Genomic DNA, 24458 nt, shown 5'->3' with positions numbered 1-24458 from the left:
CTGTGTCGTCTATATGGCTGTATGTAGCACCATTAGTCTTCGGGTAGGCGGGCGTAGCTCAGATGGTAGATCGCTCGCTTAGTATGCGAGAGGTACTGGGATCAATACCCAGTGCCTCCAGAATTTTTAACACACCTACATGCGCACCTTGATATGCAAGTGGAATAATTCACAACCAGCAGATGTGTCTAGGAAGATACAAGCGAATGATTAGCATCCACAATTGACAAGCGTGCTGTTATTAGTGCGCAGTAAGCACCCTCCTCCCACGCATACACTTAATTTAGAAACAGTACAAGTGTTCCCGTAAGATTCTCAAGCCAATGTCGGAAAGATCTGCCTTGCGCCGAGTTCACGTAAATCCCACTGCTCATTCCTATTCTTTGCGTGCAGTCAGCTGCTACTGGTGTTGCTAGTTGTGACAGCTCATAACAGATGCCGTAGCAATCAATTCACGGAGTGAGTTGTATGTTTTGCGATAGTCTGTCTCTGACAAGCAAGCACAGGTGACATAGGTGCGAACATAGGAAGCTTGCAGACCCTCGCTGCCTGCAGACACCGAGCAGCCACACTAGGAGGGCGGCCTAAGCCGTAGGCGAAATGTGCTCATTCGATTTGGCGCGACGTCGAACTATAAATAATGCTGTCACTAGCGTGAGCGTCGTGGAAAGTCGGAAAAGTCGGCTGCGAGGGTGAGTGCCAAGTTTGGGGAGCGTTTCGTAGTATGTGCAGTGCAATGGAGACGCGGAAACTTGTTGTGGCCCAGTGTTTTGCAGTTGGACGACAAGATTGGTACACAGTAGTAAAGAGCGAGGCACTGAGTTGGCATGAATAATGGAGTGCACAATGGGGCTCGAGATGTGTTTGTTACCTCAGGTGCTGTATGATTGTCGACAAGGAGTGAAAACGGAGCAATTTGTGACGGCTCTTTCAATTTAAGACGTTAAAAACAGACGGAATTTGCATTTGTAATACCAGAGCATCGAAACTACTTGGAACTTTTGTGTATATGAACGGGTCGGCGCCTTTGTACTCTGCTCCCTTCACCGCTACAAACCAACCAACCATCGTGTCCGTGCGCATCTGAGTCGTAAAGAATGGGGAATAGCGCAGTTTGCTCGTGCATGGGGCGTAGCTCAGTTGGTAGAGCGTTCGCTTGGCATGTGAAATGTCCAGGGTTCAAGCTGCGGCGCCTCCATTTTTTGTGGTCAGTGCATGGTAAGTGTTGGTCGCGGCGAACCTAAAGGCACGCAAGATGTTGCAAAGCCAGCGTCACAGACTGATATGCTGTATACTGACGTAAGGAGAGCAAGATGTAAGTGTGGGGACCGGCTGTTATCGAGGTGTCATCGAGTGCAGATCTGTCTTAGGTATCGCGGCTTAACCTCATTGAAGTATAGAGGGTGGACAACACGTTGGTCTTACTCAGAGCGGTGTCCGAATTCTATTTTCTACGTTATACGTGCCAGTTTCATTGTGGCCAACTACGATTCGATACAGAATGCACGAAACCTGAAAGACACCCTAACGGATACATAGAGAGTAGTGTTTGTCTGCTGAATAAAGGGAGTGCAAGGGTCTGTGTCGTCTATATGGCTGTATGTAGCACCATTAGTCTTCGGGTGGGCGGGCGTAGCTCAGATGGTAGAGCGCTTGCTTAGTATGCGAGAGGTACTGGGATCAATACCCAGTCCCTCCAGAATTTTTAACACACCTACATGCGCACCTTGATATGCAAGTGGAATAATTCACAGCCAGCAGATGTATCTAGGAAGATACAAGCTTGCGCCGAGTTCACGTAAATCCCACTGCACATTCCTATTCTTTGCGTGCAGTCAGGTGCTACTGGTGTTGCTAGTTGTGACTGCTGATAACAGATGCCGTAGCAATCAATTCACGGAGTGAGTTGTATGTTTTGCGATAGTCTGTCTCTGACAAGCAAGCACAGGTGACATAGGTGCGAACATAGGAAGCTTGCAGACCCTCGCTGCCTGCAGACACCGAGCAGCCACACTAGGAGGGCGGCCTAAGCCGTAGGCGAAATGTGCTCATTCGATTTGGCGCGACGTCGAACTATAAATAATGCTGTTACTAGCGTGAGCGTCGTGGAAAGTCGGAAAAGTCGGCTGCGAGGGTGAGTGCCAAGTTTGGGGAGCGTTTCGTAGTATGCGCAGTGCAATGGAGACGCTGAAACTTGTTGTGGCCCAGTGTTTTGCAGTTGGACGACAACATTGGTACACAGTAGTAAAGAGCGAGGCACTGAGTTGGCATGAATAATGGAGTGCACAATGGGGCTCGAGATGTGTTTGTTACCTCAGGTGCTGTATGATTGTCGACAAGGAGTGAAAACGGAGCAATTTGTGACGGCTCTTTCAATTTAAGACGTTAAAAACAGACGGAATTTGCATTTGTAATACCAGAGCATCGAAACTACTTGGAAATTTTGTGTATATGAACGGGTCCGCGCCTTTGTACTCTGCTCCCTTCACCGCTACAAACCAACCAACCATCGTGTCCGTGCGCATCTGAGTCGCAAAGAATGGGGAATAGCGCAGTTTGCTCGTGCATGGGGCGTAGCTCAGTTGGTAGAGCGTTCGCTTGGCATGTGAAAGGTCCGGGGTTCAAGTCGCGGCGCCTCCATTTTTTGTGGTCAGTGCATGGTAAGTGTTGGTCGCGTGAACCTAAAGGCACGCAAGATGTTGCAAAGCCAGCGTCACAGACTGATATGATGTATACTGACGTAAGGAGAGCAAGATGTAAGTGTGGGGACCGGCTGTTATCGAGGTGTCATCGAGTGCAGATCTGTCTTAGGTATCGCGGCTTAACCTCATTGAAGTATAGAGGGTGGACAACACGTTGGTCTTACTCAGAGCGGTGTCCGAATTCTATTTTCGACGTTATACGTGCCACTTTCATTGTGGCCAACTACGATTCGATACAGAATGCACGAAACCTGAAAGACACCCTAACGGATACATAGAGAGTAGTGTTTGTCTGCTGAATAATGGGAGTGCAAGGGTCTGTGTCGTCTATATGGCTGTATGTAGCACCATTAGTCTTCGGGAAGGCGGGCGTAGCTCAGATGGTAGATCGCTCGCTTAGTATGCGAGAGGTACTGGGATCAATACCCAGTGCCTCCAGAATTTTTAACACACCTACATGCGCACCTTGCCATGCAAGTGGAATAATTCACAACCAGCAGATGTGTCTAGGAAGATACAAGCGAATGATTAGCATCCACAATTGACAAGCGTGCTGTTATTAGTGCGCAGGAAGCGCCCTCCTCCCACGCATACACTGAATTTAGAAACAGTACAAGTGTTCCCGTAAGATTCTCAAGCCTATGTCGGAAAGATCTGCCTTGCGCCGAGTTCACGTAAATCCCACTGCACATTCCTATTCTTTGCGTGCAGTCAGCTGCTACTGGTGTTGCTAGTTGTGACTGCTGATAACAGATGCCGTAGCAATCAATTCACGGAGTGAGTTGTATGTTTTGCGATAGTCTGTCTCTGACAAGCAAGCACAGGTGACATAGGTGCGAACATAGGAAGCTTGCAGACCCTCGCTGCCTGCAGACACCGAGCAGCCACACTAGGAGGGCGGCCTAAGCCGTAGGCGAAATGTGCTCATTCGATTTGGCGCGACGTCGAACTATAAATAATGCTGTCACTAGCGTGAGCGTCGTGGAAAGTCGGAAAAGTCGGCTGCGAGGGTGAGTGCCAAGTTTGGGGAGCGTTTCGTAGTATGCGCAGTGCAATGGAGACGCGGAAACTTGTTGTGGCCCAGTGTTTTGCAGTTGGACGACAACATTGGTACACAGTAGTAAAGAGCGAGGCACTGAGTTGGCATGAATAATGGAGTGCACAAGGGGGCTCGAGATGTGTTTGTTACCTCAGGTGCTGTATGATTGTCGACAAGGAGTGAAAACGGAGCAATTTGTGACGGCTCTTTCAATTTAAGACGTTAAAAACAGACGGAATTTGCATTTGCAATACCAGAGCATCGAAACTACTTGGAACTTTTGTGTATATGAACGGGTCCGCGCCTTTGTACTCTGCTCCCTTCACCGCTACAAACCAACCAACCATCGTGTCCGTGCGCATCTGAGTCGCAAAGAATGGGGAATAGCGCGGTTTGCTCGTGCATGGGGCGTAGCTCTGTTGGTAGAGCGTTCGCTTGGCATGTGAAAGGTCCGGGGTTCAAGTCGCGGCGCCTCCATTTTTTGTGGTCAGTGCATGGTAAGTGTTGGTCGCGGCGAACCTAAAGGCACGCAAGATGTTGCAAAGCCAGCGTCACAGACTGATATGATGTATACTGACGTAAGGAGAGCAAGATGTAAGTGTGGGGACCGGCTGTTATCGAGGTGTCATCGAGTGCAGATCTGTCTTAGGTATCGCGGCTTAACCTCATTGAAGTATAGAGGGTGGACAACACGTTGGTCTTACTCAGAGCGGTGTCCGAATTCTATTTTCGACGTTATACGTGCCACTTTCATTGTGGCCAACTACGATTCGATACAGAATGCATGAAACCTGAAAGACACCCTAACGGATACATAGAGAGTAGTGTTTGTCTGCTGAATAATGGGAGTGCAAGGGTCTGTGTCGTCTATATGGCTGTATGTAGCACCATTAGTCTTCGGGTAGGCGGGCGTAGCTCAGATGGTAGATCGCTCGCTTAGTATGCGAGAGGTACTGGGATCAATACCCAGTGCCTCCAGAATTTTTAACACACCTACATGCGCACCTTGATTTGCAAGTGGAATAATTCACAACCAGCAGATGTGTCTAGGAAGATACAAGCGAATGATTAGCATCCACAATTGACAAGCGTGCTGTTATTAGTGCGCAGTAAGCACCCTCCTCCCACGCATACACTTAATTTAGAAACAGTACAAGTGTTCCCGTAAGATTCTCAAGCCAATGTCGGAAAGATCTGCCTTGCGCCGAGTTCACGTAAATCCCACTGCTCATTCCTATTCTTTGCGTGCAGTCAGCTGCTACTGGTGTTGCTAGTTGTGACTGCTGATAACAGATGCCGTAGCAATCAATTCACGGAGTGAGTTGTATGTTTTGCGATAGTCTGTCTCTGACAAGCAAGCACAGGTGACATAGGTGCGAACATAGGAAGCTTGCAGACCCTCGCTGCCTGCAGACACCGAGCAGCCACACTAGGAGGGCGGCCTAAGCCGTAGGCGAAATGTGCTCATTCGATTTGGCGCGACGTCGAACTATAAATAATGCTGTCACTAGCGTGAGCGTCGTGGAAAGTCGGAAAAGTCGGCTGCGAGGGTGAGTGCCAAGTTTGTGGAGCGTTTCGTAGTATGCGCAGTGCAATGGAGACGCGGAAACTTGTTGTGACCCAGTGTTTTGCAGTTGGACGACAACATTGGTACACAGTAGTAAAGAGCGAGGCACTGAGTTGGCATGAATAATGGAGTGCACAATGGGGCTCGAGATGTGTTTGTTACCTCAGGTGCTGTATGATTGTCGACAAGGAGTGAAAACGGAGCAATTTGTGACGGCTCTTTCAATTTAAGACGTTAAAAACAGACGGAATTTGCATTTGTAATACCAGAGCATCGAAACTACTTGGAACTTTTGTGTATATGAACGGGTCCGCGCCTTTGTACTCTGCTCCCTTCACCGCTACAAACCAACCAACCATCGTGTCCGTGCGCATCTGAGTCGCAAAGAATGGGGAATAGCGCAGTTTGCTCGTGCATGGGGCGTAGCTCAGTTGGTAGAGCGTTCGCTTGGCATGTGAAAGGTCCGGGGTTCAAGTCGCGGCGCCTCCATTTTTTGTGGTCAGTGCATGGTAAGTGTTGGTCGCGGCGAACCTAAAGGCACGCAAGATGTTGCAAAGCCAGCGTCACAGACTGATATGATGTATACTGACGTAAGGAGAGCAAGATGTAAGTGTGGGGACCGGCTGTTATCGAGGTGTCATCGAGTGCAGATCTGTCTTAGGTATCGCGGCTTAACCTCATTGAAGTATAGAGGGTGGACAACACGTTGGTCTTACTCAGAGCGGTGTCCGAATTCTATTTTCGACGTTATACGTGCCACTTTCATTGTGGCCAACTACGATTCGATACAGAATGCACGAAACCTGAAAGACACCCTAACGGATACATAGAGAGTAGTGTTTGTCTGCTGAATAATGGGAGTGCAAGGGTCTGTGTCGTCTATATGGCTGTATGTAGCACCATTAGTCTTCGTGTAGGCGGGCGTAGCTCAGATGGTAGATCGCTCGCTTAGTATGCGAGAGGTACTGGGATCAATACCCAGTGCCTCCGGAATTTTTAACACACCTACATGCGCACCTTGATATGCAAGTGGAATAATTCACAACCAGCAGATGTGTCTAGGAAGATACAAGCGAATGATTAGCATCCACAATTGACAAGCGTGCTGTTATTAGTGCGCAGGAAGCACCCTCCTCCCACGCATACACTTAATTTAGAAACAGTACAAGTGTTCCCGTAAGATTCTCAAGCCAATGTCGGAAAGATCTGCCTTGCGCCGAGTTCACGTAAATCCCACTGCTCATTCCTATTCTTTGCGTGCAGTCAGCTGCTACTGGTGTTGCTAGTTGTGACTGCTGATAACAGATGCCGTAGCAATCAATTCACGGAGTGAGTTGTATGTTTTGCGATAGTCTGTCTCTGACAAGCAAGCACAGGTGACATAGGTGCGAACATAGGAAGCTTGCAGACCCTCGCTGCCTGCAGACACCGAGCAGCCACACTAGGAGGGCGGCCTAAGCCGTAGGCGAAATGTGCTCATTCGATTTGGCGCGACGTCGAACTATAAATAATGCTGTCACTAGCGTGAGCGTCGTGGAAAGTCGGAAAAGTCGGCTGCGAGGGTGAGTGCCAAGTTTGGGGAGCGTTTCGTAGTATGCGCAGTGCAATGGAGACGCGGAAACTTGTTGTGGCCCAGTGTTTTGCAGTTGGACGACAACATTGGTACACAGTAGTAAAGAGCGAGGCACTGAGTTGGCATGAATAATGGAGTGCACAATGGGGCTCGAGATGTGTTTGTTACCTCAGGTGCTGTATGATTGTCGAGAAGGAGTGAAAACGGAGCAATTTGTGACGGCTCTTTCAATTTAAGACGTTAAAAACAGACGGGATTTGCATTTGTAATACCAGAGCATCGAAACTACTTGGAACTTTTGTGTATATGAACGGGTCCGCGCCTTTGTACTCTGCTCCCTTCACCGCTACAAACCAACCAACCATCGTGTCCGTGCGCATCTGAGTCGCAAAGAATGGGGAATAGCGCAGTTTGCTCGTGCATGGGGCGTAGCTCAGTTGGTAGAGCGTTCGCTTGGCATGTGAAAGGTCCGGGGTTCAAGTCGCGGCGCCTCCATTTTTTGTGGTCAGTGCATGGTAAGTGTTGGTCGCGGCGAACCTAAAGGCACGCAAGATGTTGCAAAGCCAGCGTCACAGACTGATATGATGTATACTGACGTAAGGAGAGCAAGATGTAAGTGTGGGGACCGGCTGTTATCGAGGTGTCATCGAGTGCAGATCTGTCTTAGGTATCGCGGCTTAACCTCATTGAAGTATAGAGGGTGGACAACACGTTGGTCTTACTCAGAGCGGTGTCCGAATTCTATTTTCGACGTTATACGTGCCACTTTCATTGTGGCCAACTACGATTCGATACAGAATGCACGAAACCTGAAAGACACCCTAACGGATACATAGAGAGTAGTGTTTGTCTGCTGAATAATGGGAGTGCAAGGGTCTGTGTCGTCTATATGGCTGTATGTAGCACCATTAGTCTTCGGGTAGGCGGGCGTAGCTCAGATGGTAGATCGCTCGCTTAGTATGCGAGAGGTACTGGGATCAATACCCAGTGCCTCCAGAATTTTTAACACACCTACATGCGCACCTTGATATGCAAGTGGAATAATTCACAACCAGCAGATGTGTCTAGGAAGATACAAGCGAATGATTAGCATCCACAATTGACAAGCGTGCTGTTATTAGTGCGCAGGAAGCACCCTCCTCCCACGCATACACTTAATTTAGAAACAGTACAAGTGTTCCCGTAAGATTCTCAAGCCAATGTCGGAAAGATCTGCCTTGCGCCGAGTTCACGTAAATCCCACTGCTCATTCCTATTCTTTGCGTGCAGTCAGCTGCTACTGGTGTTGCTAGTTGTGACTGCTGATAACAGATGCCGTAGCAATCAATTCACGGAGTGAGTTGTATGTTTTGCGATAGTCTGTCTCTGACAAGCAAGCACAGGTGACATAGGTGCGAACATAGAAAGCTTGCAGACCCTCGCTGCCTGCAGACACCGAGCAGCCACACTAGGAGGGCGGCCTAAGCCGTAGGCGAAATGTGCTCATTCGATTTGGCGCGACGTCGAACTATAAATAATGCTGTCACTAGCGTGAGCGTCGTGGTAAGTCGGAAAAGTCGGCTGCGAGGGTGAGTGCCAAGTTGGGGAGCGTTTCGTAGTATGCGCAGTGCAATGGAGACGCGGAAACTTGTTGTGGCCCAGTGTTTTGCAGTTGGACGACAACATTGGTACACAGTAGTAAAGAGCGAGGCACTGAGTTGGCATGAATAATGGAGTGCACAATGGGGCTCGAGATGTGTTTGTTACCTCAGGTGCTGTATGATTGTCGACAAGGAGTGAAAACGGAGCAATTTGTGACGGCTCTTTCAATTTAAGACGTTAAAAACAGACGGGATTTGCATTTGTAATACCAGAGCATCGAAACTACTTGGAACTTTTGTGTATATGAACGGGTCCGCGCCTTTGTACTCTGCTCCCTTCACCGCTACAAACCAACCAACCATCGTGTCCGTGCGCATCTGAGTCGCAAAGAATGGGGAATAGCGCAGTTTGCTCGTGCATGGGGCGTAGCTCATTTGGTAGAGCGTTCGCTTGGCATGTGAAAGGTCCGGGGTTCAAGTCGCGGCGCCTCCATTTTTTGTGGTCAGTGCATGGTAAGTGTTGGTCGCGGCGAACCTAAAGGCACGCAAGATGTTGCAAAGCCAGCGTCACAGACTGATATGATGTATACTGACGTAAGGAGAGCAAGATGTAAGTGTGGGGACCGGCTGTTATCGAGGTGTCATCGAGTGCAGATCTGTCTTAGGTATCGCGGCTTAACCTCATTGAAGTATAGAGGGTGGACAACACGTTGGTCTTACTCAGAGCGGTGTCCGAATTCTATTTTCGACGTTATACGTGCCACTTTCATTGTGGCCAACTACGATTCGATACAGAATGCACGAAACCTGAAAGACACCCTAACGGATACATAGAGAGTAGTGTTTGTCTGCTGAATAATGGGAGTGCAAGGGTCTGTGTCGTCTATAGGGCTGTATGTAGCACCATTAGGCTTCGGGTAGGCGGGCGTAGCTCAGATGGTAGATCGCTTGCTTAGTATACGAGAGGTACTGGGATCAATACCCAGTGCCTCCACAATTTTTAACACACCTACATGCGCACCTTGATATGCAAGTGGAATAATTCACAACCAGCAGATGTGTCTAGGAAGATACAAGCGAATGATTAGCATCCACAATTGACAAGCGTGCTGTTATTAGTGCGCAGGAAGCACCCTCCTCCCACGCATACACTTAATTTAGAAACAGTACAAGTGTTCCCGTAAGATTCTCAAGCCTATGTCGGAAAGATCTGCCTTGCGCCGAGTTCACGTAAATCCCACTGCACATTCCTATTCTTTGCGTGCAGTCAGCTGCTACTGGTGTTGCTAGTTGTGACTGCTGATAACAGATGCCGTAGCAATCAATTCACGGAGTGAGTTGTATGATTTGCGATAGTCTGTCTCTGACAAGCAAGCACAGGTGACATAGGTGCGAACATAGGAAGCTTGCAGACCCTCGCTGCCTGCAGACACCGAGCAGCCACACTAGCAGGGCGGCCTAAGCCGTAGGCGAAATGTGCTCATTCGATTTGGCGCGACGTCGAACTATAAATAATGCTGTCACTAGCGTGAGCGTCGTGGAAAGTCGGAAAAGTCGGCTGCGAGGGTGAGTGCCAAGTTTGGGGAGCGTTTCGTAGTATGCGCAGTGCAATGGAGACGCGGAAACTTGTTGTGGCCCAGTGTTTTGCAGTTGGACGACAACATTGGTACACAGTAGTAAAGAGCGAGGCACTGAGTTGGCATGAATAATGGAGTGCACAATGGGGCTCGAGATGTGTTTGTTACCTCAGGTGCTGTATGATTGTCGACAAGGAGTGAAAACGGAGCAATTTGTGACGGCTCTTTCAATTTAAGACGTTAAAAACAGACGGAATTTGCATTTGTAATACCAGAGCATCGAAACTACTTGGAACTTTTGTGTATATGAACGGGTCCGCGCCTTTGTACTCTGCTCCCTTCACCGCTACAAACCAACCAACCATCGTGTCCGTGCGCATCTGAGTCGCAAAGAATGGGGAATAGCGGAGTTTGCTCGTGCATGGGGCGTAGCTCAGTTGGTAGAGCGTTCGCTTGGCATGTGAAAGGTCCGGGGTTCAAGTCGCGGCGCCTCCATTTTTTGTGGTCAGTGCATGGTAAGTGTTGGTCGCGGCGAACCTAAAGGCACGCAAGATGTTGCAAAGCCAGCGTCACAGACTGATATGATGTATACTGACGTAAGGAGAGCAAGATGTAAGTGTGGGGACCGGCTGTTATCGAGGTGTCATCGAGTGCAGATCTGTCTTAGGTATCGCGGCTTAACCTCATTGAAGTATAGAGGGTGGACAACACGTTGGTCTTACTCAGAGCGGTGTCCGAATTCTATTTTCGACGTTATACGTGCCACTTTCATTGTGGCCAACTACGATTCGATACAGAATGCACGAAACCTGAAAGACACCCTAACGGATACATAGAGAGTAGTGTTTGTCTGCTGAATAATGGGAGTGCAAGGGTCTGTGTCGTCTATATGGCTGTATGTAGCACCATTAGTCTTCGGGTAGGCGGGCGTAGCTCAGATGGTAGATCGCTCGCTTAGTATGCGAGAGGTACTGGGATCAATACCCAGTGCCTCCAGAATTTTTAACACACCTACATGCGCACCTTGATATGCAAGTGGAATAATTCACAACCAGCAGATGTGTCTAGGAAGATACAAGCGAATGATTAGCATCCACAATTGACAAGCGTGCTGTTATTAGTGCGCAGTAAGCACCCTCCTCCCACGCATACACTTAATTTAGAAACAGTACAAGTGTTCCCGTAAGATTCTCAAGCCAATGTCGGAAAGATCTGCCTTGCGCCGAGTTCACGTAAATCCCACTGCTCATTCCTATTCTTTGCGTGCAGTCAGCTGCTACTGGTGTTGCTAGTTGTGACTGCTGATAACAGATGCCGTAGCAATCAATTCACGGAGTGAGTTGTATGTTTTGCGATAGTCTGTCTCTGACAAGCAAGCACAGGTGACATAGGTGCGAACATAGGAAGCTTGCAGACCCTCGCTGCCTGCAGACACCGAGCAGCCACACTAGGAGGGCGGCCTAAGCCGTAGGCGAAATGTGCTCATTCGATTTGGCGCGACGTCGAACTATAAATAATGCTGTCACTAGCGTGAGCGTCGTGGAAAGTCGGAAAAGTCGGCTGCGAGGGTGAGTGCCAAGTTTGGGGAGCGTTTCGTAGTATGCGCAGTGCAATGGAGACGCGGAAACTTGTTGTGGCCCAGTGTTTTGCAGTTGGACGACAACATTGGTACACAGTAGTAAAGAGCGAGGCACTGAGTTGGCATGAATAATGGAGTGCACAATGGGGCTCGAGATGTGTTTGTTACCTCAGGTGCTGTATGATTGTCGACAAGGAGTGAAAACGGAGCAATTTGTGACGGCTCTTTCAATTTAAGACGTTAAAAACAGACGGAATTTGCATTTGTAATACCAGAGCATCGAAACTACTTGGAACTTTTGTGTATATGAACGGGTCCGCGCCTTTGTACTCTGCTCCCTTCACCGCTACAAACCAACCAACCATCGTGTCCGTGCGCATCTGAGTCGCAAAGAATGGGGAATAGCGCAGTTTGCTCGTGCATGGGGCGTAGCTCAGTTGGTAGAGCGTTCGCTTGGCATGTGAAAGGTCCGGGGTTCAAGTCGCGGCGCCTCCATTTTTTGTGGTCAGTGCATGGTAAGTGTTGGTCGCGGCGAACCTAAAGGCACGCAAGATGTTGCAAAGCCAGCGTCACAGACTGATATGATGTATACTGACGTAAGGAGAGCAAGATGTAAGTGTGGGGACCGGCTGTTATCGAGGTGTCATCGAGTGCAGATCTGTCTTAGGTATCGCGGCTTAACCTCATTGAAGTATAGAGGGTGGACAACACGTTGGTCTTACTCAGAGCGGTGTCCGAATTCTATTTTCGACGTTATACGTGCCACTTTCATTATGGCCAACTACGATTCGATACAGAATGCACGAAACCTGAAAGACACCCTAACGGATACATAGAGAGTAGTGTTTGTCTGCTGAATAATGGGAGTGCAAGGGTCTGTGTCGTCTATATGGCTGTATGTAGCACCATTAGTCTTCGGGTAGGCGGGCGTAGCTCAGATGGTAGATCGCTCGCTTAGTATGCGAGAGGTACTGGGATCAATACCCAGTGCCTCCAGAATTTTTAACACACCTACATGCGCACCTTGATATGCAAGTGGAATAATTCACAACCAGCAGATGTGTCTAGGAAGATACAAGCGAATGATTAGCATCCACAATTGACAAGCGTGCTGTTATTAGTGCGCAGTAAGCACCCTCCTCCCACGCATACACTTAATTTAGAAACAGTACAAGTGTTCCCGTAAGATTCTCAAGCCAATGTCGGAAAGATCTGCCTTGCGCCGAGTTCACGTAAATCCCACTGCTCATTCCTATTCTTTGCGTGCAGTCAGCTGCTACTGGTGTTGCTAGTTGTGACTGCTCATAACAGATGCCGTAGCAATCAATTCACGGAGTGAGTTGTATGTTTTGCGATAGTCTGTCTCTGACAAGCAAGCACAGGTGACATAGGTGCGAACATAGGAAGCTTGCAGACCCTCGCTGCCTGCAGACACCGAGCAGCCACACTAGGAGGGCGGCCTAAGCCGTAGGCGAAATGTGCTCATTCGATTTGGCGCGACGTCGAACTATAAATAATGCTGTCACTAGCGTGAGCGTTGCGTGAGCGTCGTGGAAAGTTGGAAAAGTCGGCTGCGAGGGTGAGTGCCAAGTTTGTGGAGCGTTTCGTAGTATGCGCAGTGCAATGGAGACGCGGAAACTTGTTGTGACCCAGTGTTTTGCAGTTGGACGACAACATTGGTACACAGTAGTAAAGAGCGAGGCACTGAGTTGGCATGAATAATGGAGTGCACAATGGGGCTCGAGATGTGTTTGTTACCTCAGGTGCTGTATGATTGTCGACAAGGAGTGAAAACGGAGCAATTTGTGACGGCTCTTTCAATTTAAGACGTTAAAAACAGACGGAATTTGCATTTGTAATACCAGAGCATCGAAACTACTTGGAACTTTTGTGTATATGAACGGGTCCGCGCCTTTGTACTCTGCTCCCTTCACCGCTACAAACCAACCAACCATCGTGTCCGTGCGCATCTGAGTCGCAAAGAATGGGGAATAGCGCAGTTTGCTCGTGCATGGGGCGTAGCTCAGTTGGTAGAGCGTTCGCTTGGCATGTGAAAGGTCCGGGGTTCAAGTCGCGGCGCCTCCATTTTTTGTGGTCAGTGCATGGTAAGTGTTGGTCGCGGCGAACCTAAAGGCACGCAAGATGTTGCAAAGCCAGCGTCACAGACTGATATGATGTATACTGACGTAAGGAGAGCAAGATGTAAGTGTGGGGACCGGCTGTTATCGAGGTGTCATCGAGTGCAGATCTGTCTTAGGTATCGCGGCTTAACCTCATTGAAGTATAGAGGGTGGACAACACGTTGGTCTTACTCAGAGCGGTGTCCGAATTCTATTTTCGACGTTATACGTGCCACTTTCATTATGGCCAACTACGATTCGATACAGAATGCACGAAACCTGAAAGACACCCTAACGGATACATAGAGAGTAGTGTTTGTCTGCTGAATAATGGGAGTGCAAGGGTCTGTGTCGTCTATATGGCTGTATGTAGCACCATTAGTCTTCGGGTAGGCGGGCGTAGCTCAGATGGTAGATCGCTCGCTTAGTATGCGAGAGGTACTGGGATCAATACCCAGTGCCTCCAGAATTTTTAACACACCTACATGCGCACCTTGATATGCAAGTGGAATAATTCACAACCAGCAGATGTGTCTAGGAAGATACAAGCGAATGATTAGCATCCACAATTGACAAGCGTGCTGTTATTAGTGCGCAGTAAGCACCATCCTCCCACGCATACACTTAATTTAGAAACAGTACAAGTGTTCCCGTAAGATTCTCAAGCCAATGTCGGAAAGATCTGCCTTGCGCCGAGTTCACGTAAATCCCACTGCTCATTCCTATTCTTTGCGTGCAGTCAGCTGCTACTGGTGTTGCTAGTTGTGACTGCTCATAACAGATGCCGTAGCAATCAATTCACGGAGTGAGTTGTATGTTTTGCGATAGTCTGTCTCTGACAAGCAAGCACAGGTGACATAGGTGCGAACATAGGAAGCTTGCAGACCCTCGCTGCCTGCAGACACCGAGCAGCCACACTAGGAGGGCGGCCTAAGCCGTAGGCGAAATGTGCTCATTCGATTTGGCGCGACGTCGAACTATAAATAATGCTGTCACTAGCGTGAGCGTTGCGTGAGCGTCGTGGAAAGTCGGAAAAGTCGGCTGCGAGGGTGAGTGCCAAGTTTGTGGAGCGTTTCGTAGTATGCGCAGTGCAATGGAGACGCGGAAACTTGTTGTGACCCAGTGTTTTGCAGTTGGACGACAACATTGGTACACAGTAGTAAAGAGCGAGGCACTGAGTTGGCATGAATAATGGAGTGCACAATGGGGCTCGAGATGTGTTTGTTACCTCAGGTGCTGTATGATTGTCGACAAGGAGTGAAAACGGAGCAATTTGTGACGGCTCTTTCAATTTAAGACGTTAAAAACAGACGGAATTTGCATTTGTAATACCAGAGCATCGAAACTACTTGGAACTTTTGTGTATATGAACGGGTCCGCGCCTTTGTACTCTGCTCCCTTCACCGCTACAAACCAACCAACCATCGTGTCCGTGCGCATCTGAGTCGCAAAGAATGGGGAATAGCGCAGTTTGCTCGTGCATGGGGCGTAGCTCATTTGGTAGAGCGTTCGCTTGGCATGTGAAAGGTCCGGGGTTCAAGTCGCGGCGCCTCCATTTTTTGTGGTCAGTGCATGGTAAGTGTTGCTCGCGGCGAACCTAAAGGCACGCAAGATGTTGCAAAGCCAGCGTCACAGACTGATATGATGTATACTGACGTAAGGAGAGCAAGATGTAAGTGTGGGGACCGGCTGTTATCGAGGTGTCATCGAGTGCAGATCTGTCTTAGGTATCGCGGCTTAACCTCATTGAAGTATAGAGGGTGGACAACACGTTGGTCTTACTCAGAGCGGTGTCCGAATTCTATTTTCGACGTTATACGTGCCACTTTCATTGTGGCCAACTACGATTCGATACAGAATGCACGAAACCTGAAAGACACCCTAACGGATACATAGAGAGTAGTGTTTGTCTGCTGAATAATGGGAGTGCAAGGGTCTGTGTCGTCTATATGGCTGTATGTAGCACCATTAGTCTTCGGGTAGGCGGGCGTAGCTCAGATGGTAGATCGCTCGCTTAGTATGCGAGAGGTACTGGGATCAATACCCAGTGCCTCCAGAATTTTTAACACACCTACATGCGCACCTTGATATGCAAGTGGAATAATTCACAACCAGCAGATGTGTCTAGGAAGATACAAGCGAATGATTAGCATCCACAATTGACAAGCGTGCTGTTATTAGTGCGCAGTAAGCACCCTCCTCCCACGCATACACTTAATTTAGAAACAGTACAAGTGTTCCCGTAAGATTCTCAAGCCAATGTCGGAAAGATCTGCCTTGCGCCGAGTTCACGTAAATCCCACTGCTCATTCCTATTCTTTGCGTGCAGTCAGCTGCTACTGGTGTTGCTAGTTGTGACTGCTCATAACAGATGCCGTAGCAATCAATTCACGGAGTGAGTTGTCTGTTTTGCGATAGTCTGTCTCTGACAAGCAAGCACAGGTGACATAGGTGCGAACATAGGAAGCTTGCAGACCCTCGCTGCCTGCAGACACCGAGCAGCCACACTAGGAGGGCGGCCTAAGCCGTAGGCGAAATGTGCTCATTCGATTTGGCGCGACGTCGAACTATAAATAATGCTGTCACTAGCGTGAGCGTTGCGTGAGCGTCGTGGAAAGTCGGAAAAGTCGGCTGCGAGGGTGAGTGCCAAGTTTGTGGAGCGTTTCGTAGTATGCGCAGTGCAATGGAGACGCGGAAACTTGTTGTGACCCAGTGTTTTGCAGTTGGACGACAACATTGGTACACAGTAGTAAAGAGCGAGGCACTGAGTTGGCATGAATAATGGAGTGCACAATGGGGCTCGAGATGTGTTTGTTACCTCAGGTGCTGTATGATTGTCGACAAGGAGTGAAAACGGAGCAATTTGTGACGGCTCTTTCAATTTAAGACGTTAAAAACAGACGGAATTTGCATTTGTAATACCAGAGCATCGAAACTACTTGGAACTTTTGTGTATATGAACGGGTCCGCGCCTTTGTACTCTGCTCCCTTCACCGCTACAAACCAACCAACCATCGTGTCCGTGCGCATCTGAGTCGCAAAGAATGGGGAATAGCGCAGTTTGCTCGTGCATGGGGCGTAGCTCAGTTGGTAGAGCGTTCGCTTGGCATGTGAAAGGTCCGGGGTTCAAGTCGCGGCGCCTCCATTTTTTGTGGTCAGTGCATGGTAAGTGTTGGTCGCGGCGAACCTAAAGGCACGCAAGATGTTGCAAAGCCAGCGTCACAGACTGATATGATGTATACTGACGTAAGGAGAGCAAGATGTAAGTGTGGGGACCGGCTGTTATCGAGGTGTCATCGAGTGCAGATCTGTCTTAGGTATCGCGGCTTAACCTCATTGAAGTCTAGAGGGTGGACAACACGTTGGTCTTACTCAGAGTGGTGTCCGAATTCTATTTTCGACGTTATACGTGCCACTTTCATTGTGGCCAACTACGATTCGATACAGAATGCACGAAACCTGAAAGACACCCTAACGGATACATAGAGAGTAGTGTTTGTCTGCTGAATAATGGGAGTGCAAGGGTCTGTGTCGTCTATATGGCTGTATGTAGCACCATTAGTCTTCGGGTAGGCGGGCGTAGCTCAGATGGTAGATCGCTTGCTTAGTATGCGAGAGGTACTGGGATCAATATCCAGTGCCTCCAGAATTTTTAACACACCTACATGCGCACCTTGATGTGCAAGTGGAATAATTCACAACCAGCAGATGTGTCTAGGAAGATACAAGCGAATGATTAGCATCCACAATTGACAAGCGTGCTGTTATTAGTGCGCAGGAAGCACCCTCCTCCCACGCATACACTTAATTTAGAAACAGTACAAGTGTTCCCGTAAGATTCTCAAGCCTATGTCGGAAAGATCTGCCTTGCGCCGAGTTCACGTAAATCCCACTGCACATTCCTATTCTTTGCGTGCAGTCAGCTGCTACTGGTGTTGCTAGTTGTGACTGCTGATAACAGATGCCGTAGCAATCAATTCACGGAGTGAGTTGTATGTTTTGCGATAGTCTGTCTCTGACAAGCAAGCACAGGTGACATAGGTGCGAACATAGGAAGCTTGCAGACCCTCGCTGCCTGCAGACACCGAGCAGCCACACTAGCAGGGCGGCCTAAGCCGTAGGCGAAATGTGCTCATTCGATTTGGCGTGACGTCGAACTATAAATAATGCTGTCACTAGCGTGAGCGTCGTGGAAAGTCGGAAAAGTCGGCTGCGAGGGTGAGTGCCAAGTTTGGGGAGCGTTTCGTAGTATGCGCAGTGCAATGGAGACGCGGAAACTTGTTGTGACCCAGTGTTTTGCAGTTGGACGACAACATTGGTACACAGTAGTAAAGAGCGAGGCACTGAGTTGGCATGAATAATGGAGTGCACAATGGGGCTCGAGATGTGTTTGTTACCTCAGGTGCTGTATGATTGTCGACAAGGAGTGAAAACGGAGCAATTTGTGACGGCTCTTTCAATTTAAGACGTTAAAAACAGACGGAATTTGCATTTGTAATACCAGAGCATCGAAACTACTTGGAACTTTTGTGTATATGAACGGGTCCGCGCCTTTGTACTCTGCTCCCTTCACCGCTACAAACCAACCAACCATCGTGTCCGTGCGCATCTGAGTCGCAAAGAATGGGGAATAGCGCAGTTTGCTCGTGCATGGGGCGTAGCTCAGTTGGTAGAGCGTTCGCTTGGCATGTGAAAGGTCTGGGGTTCAAGTCGCGGCGCCTCCATTTTTTGTGGTCAGTGCATGGTAAGTGTTGGTCGCGGCGAACCTAAAGGCACGCAAGATGTTGCAAAGCCAGCGTCACAGACTGATATGATGTATACTGACGTAAGGAGAGCAAGATGTAAGTGTGGGGACCGGCTGTTATCGAGGTGTCATCGAGTGCAGATCTGTCTTAGGTATCGCGGCTTAACCTCATTGAAGTATAGAGGGTGGACAACACGTTGGTCTTACTCAGAGCGGTGTCCGAATTCTATTTTCGACGTTATACGTGCCACTTTCATTGTGGCCAACTACGATTCGATACAGAATGCACGAAACCTGAAAGACACCCTAACGGATACATAGAGAGTAGTGTTTGTCTGCTGAATAATGGGAGTGCAAGGGTCTGTGTCGTCTATATGGCTGTATGTAGCACCATTAGTCTTCGGGTAGGCGGGCGTAGCTCAGATGGTAGATCGCTTGCTTAGTATGCGAGAGGTACTGGGATCAATATCCAATGCCTCCAGAATTTTTAACACACCTACATGCGCACCTTGATATGCAAGTGGAATAATTCACAACCAGCAGATGTGTCTAGGAAGATACAAGCGAATGATTAGCATCCACAATTGACAAGCGTGCTGTTATTAGTGCGCAGGAAGCACCCTCCTCCCACGCATACACTTAATTTAGAAACAGTACAAGTGTTCCCGTAAGATTCTCAAGCCTATGTCGGAAAGATCTGCCTTGCGCCGAGTTCACGTAAATCCCACTGCACATTCCTATTCTTTGCGTGCAGTCAGCTGCTACTGGTGTTGCTAGTTGTGACTGCTGATAACAGATGCCGTAGCAATCAATTCACGGAGTGAGTTGTATGTTTTGCGATAGTCTGTCTCTGACAAGCAAGCACAGGTGACATAGGTGAGAACATAGGAAGCTTGCAGACCCTCGCTGCCTGCAGACACCGAGCAGCCACACTAGCAGGGCGGCCTAAGCCGTAGGCGAAATGTGCTCATTCGATTTGGCGCGACGTCGAACTATAAATAATGCTGTCACTAGCGTGAGCGTCGTGGAAAGTCGGAAAAGTCGGCTGCGAGGGTGAGTGCCAAGTTTGGGGAGCGTTTCGTAGTATGCGCAGTGCAATGGAGACGCGGAAACTTGTTGTGGCCCAGTGTTTTGCAGTTGGACGACAACATTGGTACACAGTAGTAAAGAGCGAGGCACTGAGTTGGCATGAATAATGGAGTGCACAATGGGGCTCGAGATGTGTTTGTTACCTCAGGTGCTGTATGATTGTCGACAAGGAGTGAAAACGGAGCAATTTGTGACGGCTCTTTCAATTTAAGACGTTAAAAACAGACGGAATTTGCATTTGTAATACCAGAGCATCGAAACTACTTGGAACTTTTGTGTATATGAACGGGTCCGCGCCTTTGTACTCTGCTCCCTTCACCGCTACAAACCAACCAACCATCGTGTCCGTGCGCATCTGAGTCGCAAAGAATGGGGAATAGCGCAGTTTGCTCGTGCATGGGGCGTAGCTCAGTTGGTAGAGCGTTCGCTTGGCATATGAAAGGTCCGGGGTTCAAGTCGCGGCGCCTCCATTTTTTGTGGTCAGTGCATGGTAAGTGTTGGTCGCGGCGAACCTAAAGGCACGCAAGATGTTGCAAAGCCAGCGTCACAGACTGATATGATGTATACTGACGTAAGGAGAGCAAGATGTAAGTGTGGGGACCGGCTGTTATCGAGGTGTCATCGAGTGCAGATCTGTCTTAGGTATCGCGGCTTAACCTCATTGAAGTATAGAGGGTGGACAACACGTTGGTCTTACTCAGAGCGGTGTCCGAATTCTATTTTCGACGTTATACGTGCCACTTTCATTGTGGCCAACTACGATTCGATACAGAATGCACGAAACCTGAAAGACACCCTAACGGATACATAGAGAGTAGTGTTTGTCTGCTGAATAATGGGAGTGCAAGGGTCTGTGTCGTCTATATGGCTGTATGTAGCACCATTAGTCTTCGGGTAGGCGGGCGTAGCTCAGATGGTAGATCGCTTGCTTAGTATGCGAGAGGTACTGGGATCAATACCCAGTGCCTCCAGAATTTTTAACACACCTACATGCGCACCTTGATATGCAAGTGGAATAATTCACAACCAGCAGATGTGTCTAGGAAGATACAAGCGAATGATTAGCATCCACAATTGACAAGCGTGCTGTTATTAGTGCGCAGGAAGCACCCTCCTCCCACGCATACACTTAATTTAGAAACAGTACAAGTGTTCCCGTAAGATTCTCAAGCCTATGTCGGAAAGATCTGCCTTGCGCCGAGTTCACGTAAATCCCACTGCACATTCCTATTCTTTGCGTGCAGTCAGCTGCTACTGGTGTTGCTAGTTGTGACTGCTGATAACAGATGCCGTAGCAATCAATTCACGGAGTGAGTTGTATGTTTTGCGATAGTCTGTCTCTGACAAGCAAGCACAGGTGACATAGGTGCGAACATAGGAAGCTTGCAGACCCTCGCTGCCTGCAGACACCGAGCAGCCACACTAGGAGGGCGGCCTAAGCCGTAGGCGAAATGTGCTCATTCGCTTTGGCGCGACGTCGAACTATAAATAATGTTGTCACTAGCGTGAGCGTTGCGTGAGCGTCGTGGAAAATCGGAAAAGTCGGCTGCGAGGGTGAGTGCCAAGTTTGTGGAGCGTTTCGTAGTATGCGCAGTGCAATGGAGACGCGGAAACTTGTTGTGACCCAGTGTTTTGCAGTTGGACGACAACATTGGTACACAGTAGTAAAGAGCGAGGCACTGAGTTGGCATGAATAATGGAGTGCACAATGGGGCTCGAGATGTGTTTGTTACCTCAGGTGCTGTATGATTGTCGACAAGGAGTGAAAACGGAGCAATTTGTGACGGCTCTTTCAATTTAAGACGTTAAAAACAGACGGAATTTGCATTTGTAATACCAGAGCATCGAAACTACTTGGAACTTTTGTGTATATGAACGGGTCCGCGCCTTTGTACTCTGCTCCCTTCACCGCTACAAACCAACCAACCATCGTGTCCGTGCGCATCTGAGTCGCAAAGAATGGGGAATAGCGCAGTTTGCTCGTGCATGGGGCGTAGCTCAGTTGGTAGAGCGTTCGCTTGGCATGTGAAAGGTCTGGGGTTCAAGTCGCGGCGCCTCCATTTTTTGTGGTCAGTGCATGGTAAGTGTTGGTCGCGGCGAACCTAAAGGCACGCAAGATGTTGCAAAGCCAGCGTCACAGACTGATATGATGTATACTGACGTAAGGAGAGCAAGATGTAAGTGTGGGGACCGGCTGTTATCGAGGTGTCATCGAGTGCAGATCTGTCTTAGGTATCGCGGCTTAACCTCATTGAAGTCTAGAGGGTGGACAACACGTTGGTCTTACTCAGAGCGGTGTCCGAATTCTATTTTCGACGTTATACGTGCCACTTTCATTGTGGCCAACTACGATTCGATACAGAATGCACGAAACCTGAAAGACACCCTAACGGATACATAGAGAGTAGTGTTTGTCTGCTGAATAATGGGAGTGCAAGGGTCTGTGTCGTCTATATGGCTGTATGTAGCACCATTAGTCTTCGGGTAGGCGGGCGTAGCTCAGATGGTAGATCGCTTGCTTAGTATGCGAGAGGTACTGGGATCAATATCCAGTGCCTCCAGAATTTTTAACACACCTACATGCGCACCTTGATATGCAAGTGGAATAATTCACAACCAGCAGATGTGTCTAGGAAGATACAAGCGAATGATTAGCATCCACAATTGACAAGCGTGCTGTTATTAGTGCGCAGGAAGCACCCTCCTCCCACGCATACACTTAATTTAGAAACAGTACAAGTGTTCCCGTAAGATTCTCAAGCCTATGTCGGAAAGATCTGCCTTGCGCCGAGTTCACGTAAATCCCACTGCACATTCCTATTCTTTGCGTGCAGTCAGCTGCTACTGGTGTTGCTAGTTGTGACTGCTGATAACAGATGCCGTAGCAATCAATTCACGGAGTGAGTTGTATGTTTTGCGATAGTCTGTCTCTGACAAGCAAGCACAGGTGACATAGGTGAGAACATAGGAAGCTTGCAGACCCTCGCTGCCTGCAGACACCGAGCAGCCACACTAGCAGGGCGGCCTAAGCCGTAGGCGAAATGTGCTCATTCGATTTGGCGCGACGTCGAACTATAAATAATGCTGTCACTAGCGTGAGCGTCGTGGAAAGTCGGAAAAGTCGGCTGCGAGGGTGAGTGCCAAGTTTGGGGAGCGTTTCGTAGTATGCGCAGTGCAATGGAGACGCGGAAACTTGTTGTGGCCCAGTGTTTTGCAGTTGGACGACAACATTGGTACACAGTAGTAAAGAGCGAGGCACTGAGTTGGCATGAATAATGGAGTGCACAATGGGGCTCGAGATGTGTTTGTTACCTCAGGTGCTGTATGATTGTCGACAAGGAGTGAAAACGGAGCAATTTGTGACGGCTCTTTCAATTTAAGACGTTAAAAACAGACGGAATTTGCATTTGTAATACCAGAGCATCGAAACTACTTGGAACTTTTGTGTATATGAACGGGTCCGCGCCTTTGTACTCTGCTCCCTTCACCGCTACAAACCAACCAACCATCGTGTCCGTGCGCATCTGAGTCGCAAAGAATGGGGAATAGCGCAGTTTGCTCGTGCATGGGGCGTAGCTCAGTTGGTAGAGCGTTCGCTTGGCATATGAAAGGTCCGGGGTTCAAGTCGCGGCGCCTCCATTTTTTGTGGTCAGTGCATGGTAAGTGTTGGTCGCGGCGAACCTAAAGGCACGCAAGATGTTGCAAAGCCAGCGTCACAGACTGATATGATGTATACTGACGTAAGGAGAGCAAGATGTAAGTGTGGGGACCGGCTGTTATCGAGGTGTCATCGAGTGCAGATCTGTCTTAGGTATCGCGGCTTAACCTCATTGAAGTATAGAGGGTGGACAACACGTTGGTCTTACTCAGAGCGGTGTCCGAATTCTATTTTCGACGTTATACGTGCCACTTTCATTGTGGCCAACTACGATTCGATACAGAATGCACGAAACCTGAAAGACACCCTAACGGATACATAGAGAGTAGTGTTTGTCTGCTGAATAATGGGAGTGCAAGGGTCTGTGTCGTCTATATGGCTGTATGTAGCACCATTAGTCTTCGGGTAGGCGGGCGTAGCTCAGATGGTAGATCGCTTGCTTAGTATGCGAGAGGTACTGGGATCAATACCCAGTGCCTCCAGAATTTTTAACACACCTACATGCGCACCTTGATATGCAAGTGGAATAATTCACAACCAGCAGATGTGTCTAGGAAGATACAAGCGAATGATTAGCATCCACAATTGACAAGCGTGCTGTTATTAGTGCGCAGGAAGCACCCTCCTCCCACGCATACACTTAATTTAGAAACAGTACAAGTGTTCCCGTAAGATTCTCAAGCCTATGTCGGAAAGATCTGCCTTGCGCCGAGTTCACGTAAATCCCACTGCACATTCCTATTCTTTGCGTGCAGTCAGCTGCTACTGGTGTTGCTAGTTGTGACTGCTGATAACAGATGCCGTAGCAATCAATTCACGGAGTGAGTTGTATGTTTTGCGATAGTCTGTCTCTGACAAGCAAGCACAGGTGACATAGGTGCGAACATAGGAAGCTTGCAGACCCTCGCTGCCTGCAGACACCGAGCAGCCACACTAGGAGGGCGGCCTAAGCCGTAGGCGAAATGTGCTCATTCGATTTGGCGCGACGTCGAACTATAAATAATGCTGTCACTAGCGTGAGCGTTGCGTGAGCGTCGTGGAAAGTCGGAAAAGTCGGCTGCGAGGGTGAGTGCCAAGTTTGGGGAGCGTTTCGTAGTATGCGCAGTGCAATGGAGACGCGGAAACTTGTTGTGGCCCAGTGTTTTGCAGTTGGACGACAACATTGGTACACAGTAGTAAAGAGCGAGGCACTGAGTTGGCATGAATAATGGAGTGCACAATGGGGCTCGA

This window comes from Schistocerca gregaria, chromosome 9, assembly GCF_023897955.1.
Source record: "Schistocerca gregaria isolate iqSchGreg1 chromosome 9, iqSchGreg1.2, whole genome shotgun sequence".
In the NCBI taxonomy this organism is placed as follows: domain Eukaryota; kingdom Metazoa; phylum Arthropoda; class Insecta; order Orthoptera; family Acrididae; genus Schistocerca; species Schistocerca gregaria.
This window is presented reverse-complemented; position numbering follows the sequence as displayed.